The 12,584-nt window shown below is 42.3% G+C and overlaps 1 protein-coding gene across 1 annotated transcript in view; it reads right to left on the reverse strand.

Moving 5' to 3' along the window:
* The window catches only part of ppp1r9a (protein phosphatase 1, regulatory subunit 9A), a 117,228-nt gene that overhangs the window by 64,955 nt on the left and 39,689 nt on the right, over nt 1–12,584 (reverse strand).

Raw genomic sequence — 12,584 nt, forward strand, 5'->3', positions numbered from 1 at the left:
GCACGGTGGTGTAGTGCTTAGCACTGTCGCCTCACAGCAGAAAGTCCTGGGTTCAAGCCTAGTGGCTGGCGAGGGCCTTTCTGTGCGGAGTTTGCATGTTCTCCCCGTGTCCGCGTGGGTTTCCTCCGGGTGCTCCGGTTTCCCCCACAGTCCAAAGACATGCAGGTTAGGTTAACTGGTGACTCTAAATTGAGCGTAGGTGTGAATGTGAGTGTGAATGGTTGTCTGTGTCTATGTGTCAGCCCGGGGTACAACCTGGCGACTTGTCCAGGGTGTACCCCGCCTTTCGCCCGTAGTCAGCTGGGATAGGCTCCAGCTTGCCTGCGACCCTGTAGAACAGGATAAAGCGGCTACAGATAATGGATGGATGAATGGATGGATTTACTTATACTGGCTCGTTTTGCAGCTTGGGCTCTCGTGAAACAAATCTAACAAAATATAGCCACAAAAAATAATGTGCCTACAAACCACAAAATGAATGCGCCTGTTATGTTGAACATGATAAAAAAAACAACAACATCGTGTTAATAGTAAAGTATCTCATCTCATCTCATCATCTCTACACGTCTGTAGAGCAGTGATAATTATGTCAACAAAAATTTTGACGATAAGTATTCCTTGTTTATCTCATCTCATTATCTCTAGCCGCTTTATCCTGTCCTACAGGGTCGCAGGCAAGCTGGAGCCTATCCCAGCTGACTATGGGCGAAAGGCGGGGTACACCCTGGACAAGTCGCCAGGTCATCACAGGGCTGACACATAGACACAGACAACCATTCACACTCACATTCACACCTACGGTCAATTTAGAGTCACCAGTTAACCTAACCTGCATGTCTTTGGACTGTGGGGGAAACCAGAGCACCCGGAGGAAACCCACGCGGACACGGGGAGAACATGCAAACTCCGCACAGAAAGGCCCTCGCCGGCCACGGGGCTCGAACCCGGACCTTCTTGCTGTGAGGCGACAGCGCTACCCACTACACCACCGTGCCATCCATAGTAAAGTATATGACCTTTAAATAAAGTAAATATTTATGACCTTTGCAATAAGCTCAGTTTGATCTAGGACATTTGGCACTAGCTGAGGAAAGAGCTGTTAACACTGACACAAAAATAGTCTACTTATATTTCATCTTATGAACCCTCCTGTTTATGTACATTTCCATGGAGAATCCATTCAATTATCCACAAAGAAAAGAGACAAGACAAGAAGCCTTTATTGATCACACGTATACTCAAGCACAGACTTAAGCACAGTGAAATTCCTCCTCTGCATTTAACCCATCTGAAGTAGTGAACACACACAGGTGAGCAATGAGCACACATACCCAGAGCACTGGGCAGCTATGTTACAGCGCCTGGGGAGCAGTTGGGGGTTAGATGCCTTGCTCAAAGGCATTTCAGCCCAAGGCCGTCCCATGTTAACCTAACCGCGTGTCTTTGAACTGTGGGAGAAACCAGAGCACTCGGAGGAAACCCAGGTACAACCCCAATTCCAAAAAAGTTGGGACAAAGTACAAATTGTAAATAAAAATCGAATGCAATAATTTACAAATCTCAAAAACTGATATTATATTCACAATAGAACATAGACAACACATCAAATGTCGAAAGTGAGACATTTTGAAATTTCATGCCAAATATTGGCTCATTTGAAATTTCATGACAGCAACACATCTCAAAAAAGTTGGGACAGGGGCAATAAGAGGCGGGAAAAGTTAAAGGTACAAAAAAGGAACAGCTGGAGGACCAAATTGCAACTCATTAGGTCAATTGGCAATAGGTCATTAACATGACTGGGTATAAAAAGAGCATCTTGGAGTGGCAGCGGCTCTCAGAAGTAAAGATGGGAAGAGGATCACCAATCCCCCTAATTCTGCGCCGACAAATAGTGGAGCAATATCAGAAAGGAGTTCGACAGTGTAAAATTGCAAAGAGTTTGAACATATCATCGTCTACAGTGCATAATATCATCAAAAGATTCAGAGAATCTGGAAGAATCTCTGTTTGTAAGGATCAAGGCCGAAAAACCATACTGGGTGCCCGTGATCTTCAGGCCCTTAGATGGCACTGCATCACATACAGGCATGCTTCTGTATTGGAAATCACAAAATGGGCTCAGGAATATTTCCAGAGAACATTCTCTGTGAACACAATTCACCGTGCCATCCGCCGTTGCCAGCTAAAACTCTGTAGTTCAAAGAAAAAGCCGTATCTAAACATGATCCAGAAGCGCAGACGTCTTCTCTGGGCCAAGGCTCATTTAAAATGGACTGTGACAAAGTGGAAAACTGTTCTGTGGTCAGACGAATCAAAATTTGAAGTTCTTTATGGAAATCAGGGACGCCGTGTCATTCGGACTAAAGAGGAGAAGGACGACCCAAGTTGTTATCAGCGCTCAGTTCAGAAGCCTGCATCTCTGATGGTATGGGGTTGCATTAGTGCATGTGGCATGGGCAGCTTACACATCTGGAAAGACACCATCAATGCTGAAAGGTATATCCAGGTTCTAGAAAAACATATGTTCCCATCCAGACGACGTCTCTTTCAGGAAAGACCTTGCATTTTCCAACATGACAATGCCAAACTACATACTGCATCAATTACAGCATCATGGCTGCGTAGAAGAAGGGTCCGGGTACTGAACTGGCCAGCCTGCAGTCCAGATCTTTCACCCATAGAAAACATTTGGCGCATCATAAAATGGAAGATACGACAAAAAAGACCTAAGACAGTTGAGCAACTAGAATCCTACATTAGACAAGAATGGGTTAACATTCCTATCCCTAAACCTGAGCAACTTGTTTCCTCAGTCCCCAGACGTTTACAGACTGTTGTAAAGAGAAAAGGGGATGTCTCACAGTGGGAAACATGGCCTTGTCCCAACTTTTTTGAGATGTGTTGTTGTCATGAAATTTAAAATCGCCTAATTTTTCTCTTTAAATGATACATTTTCTCAGTTTAAACATTTGATATGTCATCTATGTTCTATTCTGAATAAAATATGGAATTTTGAAACTTCCACATCATTGCATTCTGTTTTTATTTACAATTTGTACTTTGTCCCAACTTTTTTGGAATCGGGATTGTAGATATGGGGAGAACATGCAAACTCCACACAGTAAGGCCCCCATCGGCCACTGGGCTCGAACCCAGAACCTTCTTGCTGTGAGGTGACAGTGCTAACCACTACACCACTGTGCCACCCAAAAAAGGTTTATGACCTAAAGAAACCTACTGAAATTTGGTGCAACTGTTGAAGTTTTAACTATAGCTACTGGCCATTAATGAACGCATCCTAATAGAAATGAGCTTTTTACATTAAAATAAAACAAAACTGTATTTGGCTAGGGTACTGCGTCTTTACTGTAACATCCTGAATTTGTCATTATACTAATAAAGCAGTTATGTATTGCTCTTGTGTTACACTTGACCCACTCTTAGCACTCTTTTTAACCCATTGTATGCAAAAAGGTACTTTCAAAGCAAAGAGTCTTTTAAAAATGAAATTAAAAGTTTATCAATATATAAACAGTAAAAGTTACATGAAATCACTGCTACCCTTTCCCTTTAAATCTGCATCAATTCTCTAAAGTGCATTGTTATGCAAGTTTATAAGGAATTGTCCATTAGTCTATCATTTTAGAGACTCTGCCACATTTTTTTCTCCAGACTTTGGCACTCGCTTGTTTCTGTCCTCGGCAGACATTATCATATTCAGACCAGCACATGGTGATGTGTTACAGAACCTCTTGTTCTTTTCACTGAAGGCGGTTCTCTATAGTTGACACATTAATGTTTATACGTATAATGCATACTCTTTGTGCAAAAGAAATTAAATAAACACTTCAGACCAAATTTATGTAAGAAAAAACGTCCCCTAAAACTTTTACACTGTACTATATGTATGAATGGATTGAATGACTTGGACAAAAAAAAGCATGATGTTAACATAAAAGGCTGAGATGGGAAAAATAATAAATTACGTTTCAGTGTCATAATCTGATTTTTATACAGGCTCATGTATAAATTTTTATTGATAAATGGCAAACATTTATGATTAAAAGCAAACATTAAAGCCTATGGCAGAGAATATGCTCAAAATAGTGCATATCATGATACTTAGCATTATTAAAAACTTACACACAATGGCAATTAAAAAAGGAAAATGAAATCGTCATGAAACTTAACAGCTGCTCGCTCTCGGATCCTAACGGGAGTCTAAACGAGTGCTTTATTAAACGCGTAGACAGACAAAGTATTTAAGACCTAAATATGCAGTGTGCCTAAAGTGCCTGATTAGTTTAATCTATTTTGTTTCAGTAAAATAAAGTCAATTCTAACAACTCAGAATTCAATAAACATTTATTTATAATTTAACATTTCATAACTTGTGCCTACGGTGGTGCAGTGGTTAGCGCTGTCGCCTCACAGCAAGAAGGTCCGGGTTCGAGCCCCGTGGCCGGCGAGGGCCTTTCTGTGCGGAGTTTGCATGGTGTCCGCGTGGGTTTCCTCTGGGTGCTCCGGTTTCCCCCACAGTCCAAAGACATGCAGGTTAGGTTAACTGGTGACTCTAAATTGACCGTAGGTGTGAATGTGAGTGTGAATGGTTGTCTGTGTCTATGTGTCAGCCCTGTGATGACCTGGCGACTTGTCCAGGGTGTACCCCGCCTTTCGCCCGTAGTCAGCTGGGATAGGCTCCAGCTTGCCTGCGACCCTGTAGAACAGAATAAAGCGGCTAGAGATAATGAGATGAGATGAGAACTTGTGCCTATTCCTTGGTTTCCTCAGGTTTCACATTTTAGGGTATTTAAAATGAGGTAAAATAAACAAAAATGTAAACATATAAGGTGTTCTGACGGACAGTGTAGATTACAACACGTAGCTTTTGCTGGGGTTTTGCCAACAAAATATTTCCATGGCATTATGATAAATCTTATTTACATTTAGTATTTTCTGATAATAAATGTAGGGGAGAGCGGGGACACTTGGGACTAGTTTTCAGCTTTTGTAGATTGTGTGAAATTCTTTGCAGGTAGCGTCACATTCATATTGCACTAGAGAGTATTTACTATACCCTCTTACCACAACATTAGTTTCTCAGCTTGTTGCGTATACTGGCCTTCAGGGTTCACTTTTTCTGTCATCATCTTTTGTGGGGAGACATGAGACATTGAGGGGAGACATGGAACATTATGTTGGGAGGCTTGGGACATAGTGGGGAGACATGAAACAAAAATAAAATACCTTGACCAACATCTCATCTCATTATATCTAGCCGCTTTATCCTGTTCTACAGGGTCGCAGGCAGGCTGGAGCCTTTCCCAGCTGACTACGGGCGAAAGGCGGGGTACACCCTGGACAAGTCACCAGGTCATCACAGGGCCGACACATAGACAACCAATCATTCACACTCACGGTCAATTTAGAGTCACCAGTTAACCTAACCTGCATGCCTTTGGACTGTGGGGGAAACCGGAGCACCCGGAGAACATGCAAACTCCGCACAGAAAGGCCCTCGCCGGCCACGGGGCTCGAACCCGGACCTTCTTGCTGTGAAGCGACAGCACTAACCACTACACCACCGTGCCGCCCCTTGACCAACATGTTTAATTTTTAGTTATTAACATATGAACTGTACGAACACACAGTGCTGGTACAGCGATAGAAAAATGTCAGTTTATCCAAAACCTGCCTCGACAAAACAGTTCCATTCTTAAGAAGGAATGGAATAAGTTTAATCCTCATGCAGGTACACGGACACATTTTTAAACCATTTTATATTTGTAAAATCACAAGAAAAAAACTAACATGGTGAACTGTCCCAACTCTCCCCATCTGGCCATTTTGAAAAAAAAAATCCTAAAATGTTTTTTCCCCCCCATTATTTAAGTTTAATAAATAAAACTGTATATGGTAACTCTAGGCTACATACTTTAATTCCTAACAAATCCTGAATTCACCAGCGTACATTACACCATAGAATGGAGATGGAGGCGAAGTAGAAAATACAAGTTTTGGTGCACATCCCTTACTGCAGTGTCCAGGTTCGTGGCTCCAAAGGAAGTAGGTTACTCTCAGGGGCAACATCTAGCTTCTGATGCAATCTGAAACCTGATTGGTTGAAATTAATTTATGGAAATACAAACTGTCCCAAGTCTCCCCAGTCCCAAGTCTCCCTGCTCTCCCCTATTTAATCAGGAACAAGAGATGAAATTAAACAATTGGTTTGGCATTCATTTGAAGTCGGAGTTACTAATATAATACTACAGTAGATCATCATAAGAAAACTATACCAATTGTAGGAAAAGTATTGATATAATGTATAGTACGGTAAAAGTGACGGGTTCCTACTACCTGTAGCAGTTCCCATAGGAACAGCGCTTGTTATTGTTTCTGTTTTGGTCCCGTCTCTGTCTGCCTGTCCTGTCATTGGATACTTCCTTGTGTTCACCTGTTCTGTGTTAGCTTATTTATTAGTTTGTCTATTTATAACTTGGTGTTTCTACCTCTTGCCAGTTCATCTTATACATTCTTTCTGAGCAGTGTTTCCCTGTTGCCATGTTTAGTAATTTTGATTCTCACTTGTTCTTCCGATTATGATAATGAATAATTCTAGTTTTTTACTGCCTTGCGATAACCTGGCGACTTGTCCAGGGTGTACCCCGCCTCTCGCCCATAGTCAGCTGGGATAGGCTCCAGCTTGCCTGCGACCCTGCACAGGATAAGCGGCTACAGATAATGGATGGGATGGATGGATTGATTGATGGATAGTTTTTTACTGCCTGCCTGCATATTGATCCACAGAGTGGGCTTTGACGATGAGTCTTGGTCAAGCACCTAACTAAAACACAACCCGAGCACCCTGCTATCATTTGCGCGGATTTTACAAATACCATATCACCCTGACATGATGAAGCCTCACGATCAATGACAACTACTAGTGCATCTCAAAAAATTAGAATACCATGAAAAAGTTCCTTTTTTCATAATTTAATTCAAAAAGGTAAACTTTAATATATTCTCTATTCATTACATGTAAAGTGAAATATTTAAAGCCCTTTTTGTTTTAATTTTGATGATTATGGCTTATAGCTCATGAAAATCAGAAATCCAGTATCTCAAATTATTAGAATATTCCCTAAGATCAATCAAAAAAAGGATTTACAATACAGAAATGTCCAACTTCTGAAAAGTATATTCATTTATACACTCAATACTTGGTTGGGGCTCCTTTACCATGAATTACTGTATCAGTGCGGTGTGGCATGGAGGTGATCAGTCTGTGGCACTGCTGAGGTGTTATTGAAGCCCAGGTTGCTTTGATAGTGGCCTTCAGCTCATCTGTATTTTTGGGTCGGGTGTTTCTCATCTTCCTCTTGACAATACCCCATAGATTCTCTATGGGGTTCAGGTCAGGCAAGTTGGCTGGCCAGTCAAACACAGTAATATCATGGTCAGCAAACCATTTGGTAGTAGTTTTGGCACTGTGGGTAGGTGCTAAGTCCTGCTGGAAAAGGAAATCAGCATCTCCAAAAAGCTCATCAGCAGATGGAAGCATGAAGTGCTCTAAAATCTCCTGGTAGATGGCTGTGTTGACTTTGGACTTGATAAAATACAGTGGACCAACACCAGCAGATGACATGGCACCCCAAATCATCACAGACTGTGGAAACTTCACACTGGGCTTCAAACACCTTGGATTCTGTGCCTCTCCACTCTTCCTCCAGACTCTAGAACCATGATTTCCAAATTAAATGCAAAATGTAGTTTCATCTGAAAAGAGGACTTTGGACCACTGAGCAAAAGTCCATTTCTTTCTCTCCTTAGCCCAGATAAGACACTTCTGACATTGTCTCTGGCTCAGGAGTAGCTTGATATTAGGAATGCGAAAGTTGTATCCCCTTTCTTGAAGATGTCTGTTCATGATGGGTCTTGATACACTGACACCAGCCTCAGTCCACTCCTTGTGAAGCTCTCCCAAGTTCTTGAATCAACTTTTCTTGACAATCCTCTCAAGACTGCGGCCATCCCTGTTGCTTGTGCACCTTTTCCAGCCACCCTTTTCAGCAATGACCTTTTGTGGCTTACCCTCCTTGTGGAGGGCATCAGTGATCATCTTCTGGACAACAGTCAAGTCAGCAGTCTTCCCCATGATTGTGGTTGTGTGTACTGAACTAGACCGAGAGATGCACTGTGTTCATACTGTTTTACTCAAACTCGAAATGAAATATTCGAATATTTTGAGATGGGTTTTTTTTTATGTTTTTGTACTGTATGCCATCTCATCTCATCTCATTATCTCTAGCCGCTTTATCCTTCTACAGGGTCGCAGGCAAGCTGGAGCCTATCCCAGCTGACTACGGGCGAAAGGCGGGGTACACCCTGGACAAGTCGCCAGGTCATCACAGGGCTGACACATAGACACAGACAACCATTCACACTCACATTCACACCTACGGTCAATTTAGAGTCACCAGTTAACCTAACCTGCATGTCTTTGGACTGTGGGGGAAACCGGAGCACCCGGAGGAAACCCACGCGGACACGGGGAGAACATGCAAACTCCACACAGAAAGGCCCTCGCCGGCCCCGGGGCTCGAACCCAGGACCTTCTTGCTGTGAGGCGACAGCGCTAACCACTACACCACCGTGCCGCCCTACTGTATGCCATACTGATTAAAATTAAAATAGAAAAATGCTTGAAACATTTTAGTTTATGTGTAATGAGTCTATAATATATAACATTTTCACTTTCTTAAATAACTGATGGAAAATATTGAACTTTTTCACAATATTCTAATTTTTTGAGATGCACCAGTATATTACACAATCAACAGCTAATGATGACATTGGAACAACATGTTAATAAAGACATCAAAATCTGAGATCCATCATCAACATGCACAACAAATCAATGTATAACTGCATCGTGAAATCCCGAGATTGTCAGCCCTAACACAAAGTGACGCATTCTCCAACACCTGCTGATGGTGGGTGAGCTCTTGCTAATCATCTATCAGCACATTAGCATTGCATATTCACTTCAACGCAACTACCAACCATGTCAAGCTGTCACTCTGCCCAGAATCACCAGCTTCATTTAAACTCTGAGAACTACCTTGTCCGTGAAGAAAACAAATTAGTCTGGGACATGTGACATATGTTCATTAGAGAAGTAAATCATCCTATGCAGCAGGTGTTCTAAAAATGGATGGTGTGAAAGCACTCAAAATGGAAGTAATTGGAGAAAGGATTGAAGGAGCGGCTTTGCAAATGGGTGATATGAGAAGAGGCGTCGTCACTGTGAACTTCCCATCATCAATAATGCAGCCTGATCAAGCAGCATACATTATTGAGCAGCCACATTGCAGAACAATAGATGAGCTGTTACAGTGTGTATAAGCCCGTTCGTCTGCTTCAATCCGTCTCCAAGTTTAGAAGGAACTCACACAGGCTGTACCAATATTTATAGGAAGGCAGACACATGGAGGAAGACAGTGAACAGCTACAGTATAAATGTGCCTAATCCTGAAGCAAAAAAAAAAAAACTGGTTCATGTATATGACGATACAACTTTGGCTTCACCTTTCTTTCAGAAGAAAAAATGTTTTCAAAACGATGACAGATGGAGGATGATGCAGGGTTCGCATGTCCTATGGCATGCCAATGAGCTTTTAAATACAGTCAGAGTGAGAAAACGAGGGAAGGCACGAGTGTGAAAAAGAACAAGATAGATAGAGTGAGAAAGAGCATGTGTGTAGGTGTGTGAGATATAGAGATGAGGAATCAAGAAGCAGTGTTCCCAAGAGGAAACGTTGCTCCAGTGTCGTCGTCAAATGTGATTCTTCCATTCGCTGAGTCGACAGACTCTCCTCTCAGTGCAGGACTACCAGAACGTTCCACACAAGAAAATTTCCCTGTTCTCTGCTGGGCTTGGCTACTCCCATAATGCCCACGTCCAACTAAAAATGGCATTCTGCCTCATTGTCTGTTGTCTGACTGCCAGACGTTGCATCTGTAAAGAAGCTCACCAGTCTGCCAGAAACATAATGGGCACTGATATGAGGTGTGAGCTTCTCTGTGGGATGCCTGAATGTTTAATGACCGTTATGGTCCGAGTTCACACTGGTTCAAAGATTCCAAAGTGGCGAAAGGCATGCATTTGTGTTTTTCAAGTTTCTATCTAACATATTAGAGCTGTAACACTATGTCACCATCGATATCTGGTAGAATTTAAACCCAAAGTACGTATGATCTAAACCGGAAAGTTTTTTTTTTCTCTTCAGTTTATTTTTTAAAAGTCCCATGGCATGAAATTTTCACTTTCTGAGGTTTTTTAACGTTAAAATGAGTTCCTCTGACCTTCTTAAGTCACCCCAGTGGCTAGAAATTTCATAATGTGTAAACCAAACTATGCCCAACATTTGAGAATGGCGCGTCAAAACGGCGCATTGATAAACTCTTCCCTTGCCTACGTCAGCAAGGGAGATGATCCCCACACCCCCCCTCTGGATTCCCACCCACTGTATGGATTGCCCACCCAGCTCAGAAGTTGCCACCAAACATGGAAGTTGCGCTGTACATGGATGTGACAACACAGAAAGGAGTCTGTTTTTACTGCCGACGGGAGAGCCCCTGAAGACGCAGTGGCTTAATTTTATTTACTCCGATAATACGCGGTCGAGTCTACCTAAGACGGTGTATGTTTGTCGGAAGCATTTTCCTGATGAATGTTTCCACAACTTGGGACAGTACAGGGCAGGTTTTGCACATCAACTGTCACTGAAGCCTGGGTCCGTACCAAGCATCCCTGCCGCATCAGCAACAAACACCGAACAAGTAAGTGTATAACTGTTAAGTCGTTTTGCCGTGATTTAAAATCGGTGCCACGTTAGCCTTGCAATGGCTACATTAGCTGTGCAGCTAACCGCTTCCTGCAGTTAGCCAGGTACTCTGCGCTACAAAACCAAAAAGCATGCAGCATGCTCTGTTATAATAGCCAATCAAAACAGTTTTTACAAAGACACCCACATTCTTTTTTTTAAGTCACTTGTTCATTTTATTTGTTTGTTTGTTCAGTAAAAACCCAAACATGTGTTGAATTTATTTTATTTCCTCGCGTTGCACCTTAATGACGTAAGCGCGCGGTATTTTTCCCTTCGCGGTTTGTTCCTTCTCTCTTGCCATAGTAAGACACCCACATCCGCTTGTTCTGACCCACTGGAGGTAGCGTCACAGTGCTGTTAGCCAATCAGAGGTAACACGTTTACATGTCATGAATATTAATGATAAGACCCGCCCCCACCCTCTACCCTTCCCCGCCTCCTGCTTCTCATTAGCAAAACGACGCACTGGGAAAAGCGCTGAAATGGGGCTTTCTCCCAGGAGGCTATATCTACGTGCCGAGGGTTCATTTCGAGAAAGGCTGCGGATATAACATCCGGAAACCTCCACGAGCCCGTTTAAAGCATCAACAAACCACCATGCCATGGGACCTTTAATGAACTCTACCATTATGCCCACGGAAACAGTGGAAAACACTGAGATTTCCCACAATATGAACAAACTACTAGCCGAATTTAAACCATCATGACTCTGATCAGGCAGTTACTAAGAACAAATGAAGAAATGATGTACCTGCATCACAGCACAATATGTTCATGGGCTTTGCTTGTCCAGCAAGCTTCATATCTGACTTCTCGCTCATACCTGCACACTGTAAAAAATGATTTGTTGTTCTAACTTTAAGTTAATACCCGGGCTGCCTTAAAATTTTGAGTTCAGTGAAATTAATATAGTAAGTTAACACAACGAGGTGAACAATTTAACTTACTATATGAATTTCAATGAACTCAAAATTTTAAGGCAGCCTGGTACTAACTTTAAGTTAAAACAACAAATCATTTTTTACAGTGTATCAGCCGGAGTGACATTTTTTAGTCTCAATCTGAGATGAAACTAAACAAACGCAAATAGTGCACCTCCTATGAAAAATCTAATCATATTCAGGGACATTCCTACAGCACACTCAAGATTCTTTGATCATTCTGAATTACCTCTTAAACTTTTATGTAGAAACAGTGTGTTCTAGGCAGGAAGCACTCTTTCCAAGCTAAGTCCTTTACAAACCTTTCCACTTTTCATATCAATGCGACAAATTAAACCAAAGTCAAAGGCAGCCAAATTATTACTTAGACTTGTAAAGCAATGTGGATTCTTCTTTACCTGGACCTGATTCCAGGAAGAATCCTTGATGTGTAGTCAGCAAGAGCCTTTTATTTTGATTTTGAGGACATATTTTATGATGTAAAAAAGCTTTCAAGGCGGCACGGTGGTGTAGTGGTTAGCACTATCGCCTCACAGCAAGAAGGTCCGGGTTCGAGCCCCGTGGCCGGCGAGGGCCTTTCTGTGTGGAGTTTGCATGTTCTCCCCGTGTCTGCGTGGGTTTCCTCCGGGTGCTCTGGTTTCCCCCACAGTCCAAAGACATGCAGGTTAGGTTAACTGGTGACTCTAAATTGACCGTAGGTGTGAATGTGAGTGTGAATGGTTGTCTGTGTCTATGTGTCAGCCCTGTGATG

This window comes from Neoarius graeffei, chromosome 16 (assembly GCF_027579695.1).
Source record: "Neoarius graeffei isolate fNeoGra1 chromosome 16, fNeoGra1.pri, whole genome shotgun sequence".
NCBI lineage: Eukaryota > Metazoa > Chordata > Actinopteri > Siluriformes > Ariidae > Neoarius > Neoarius graeffei.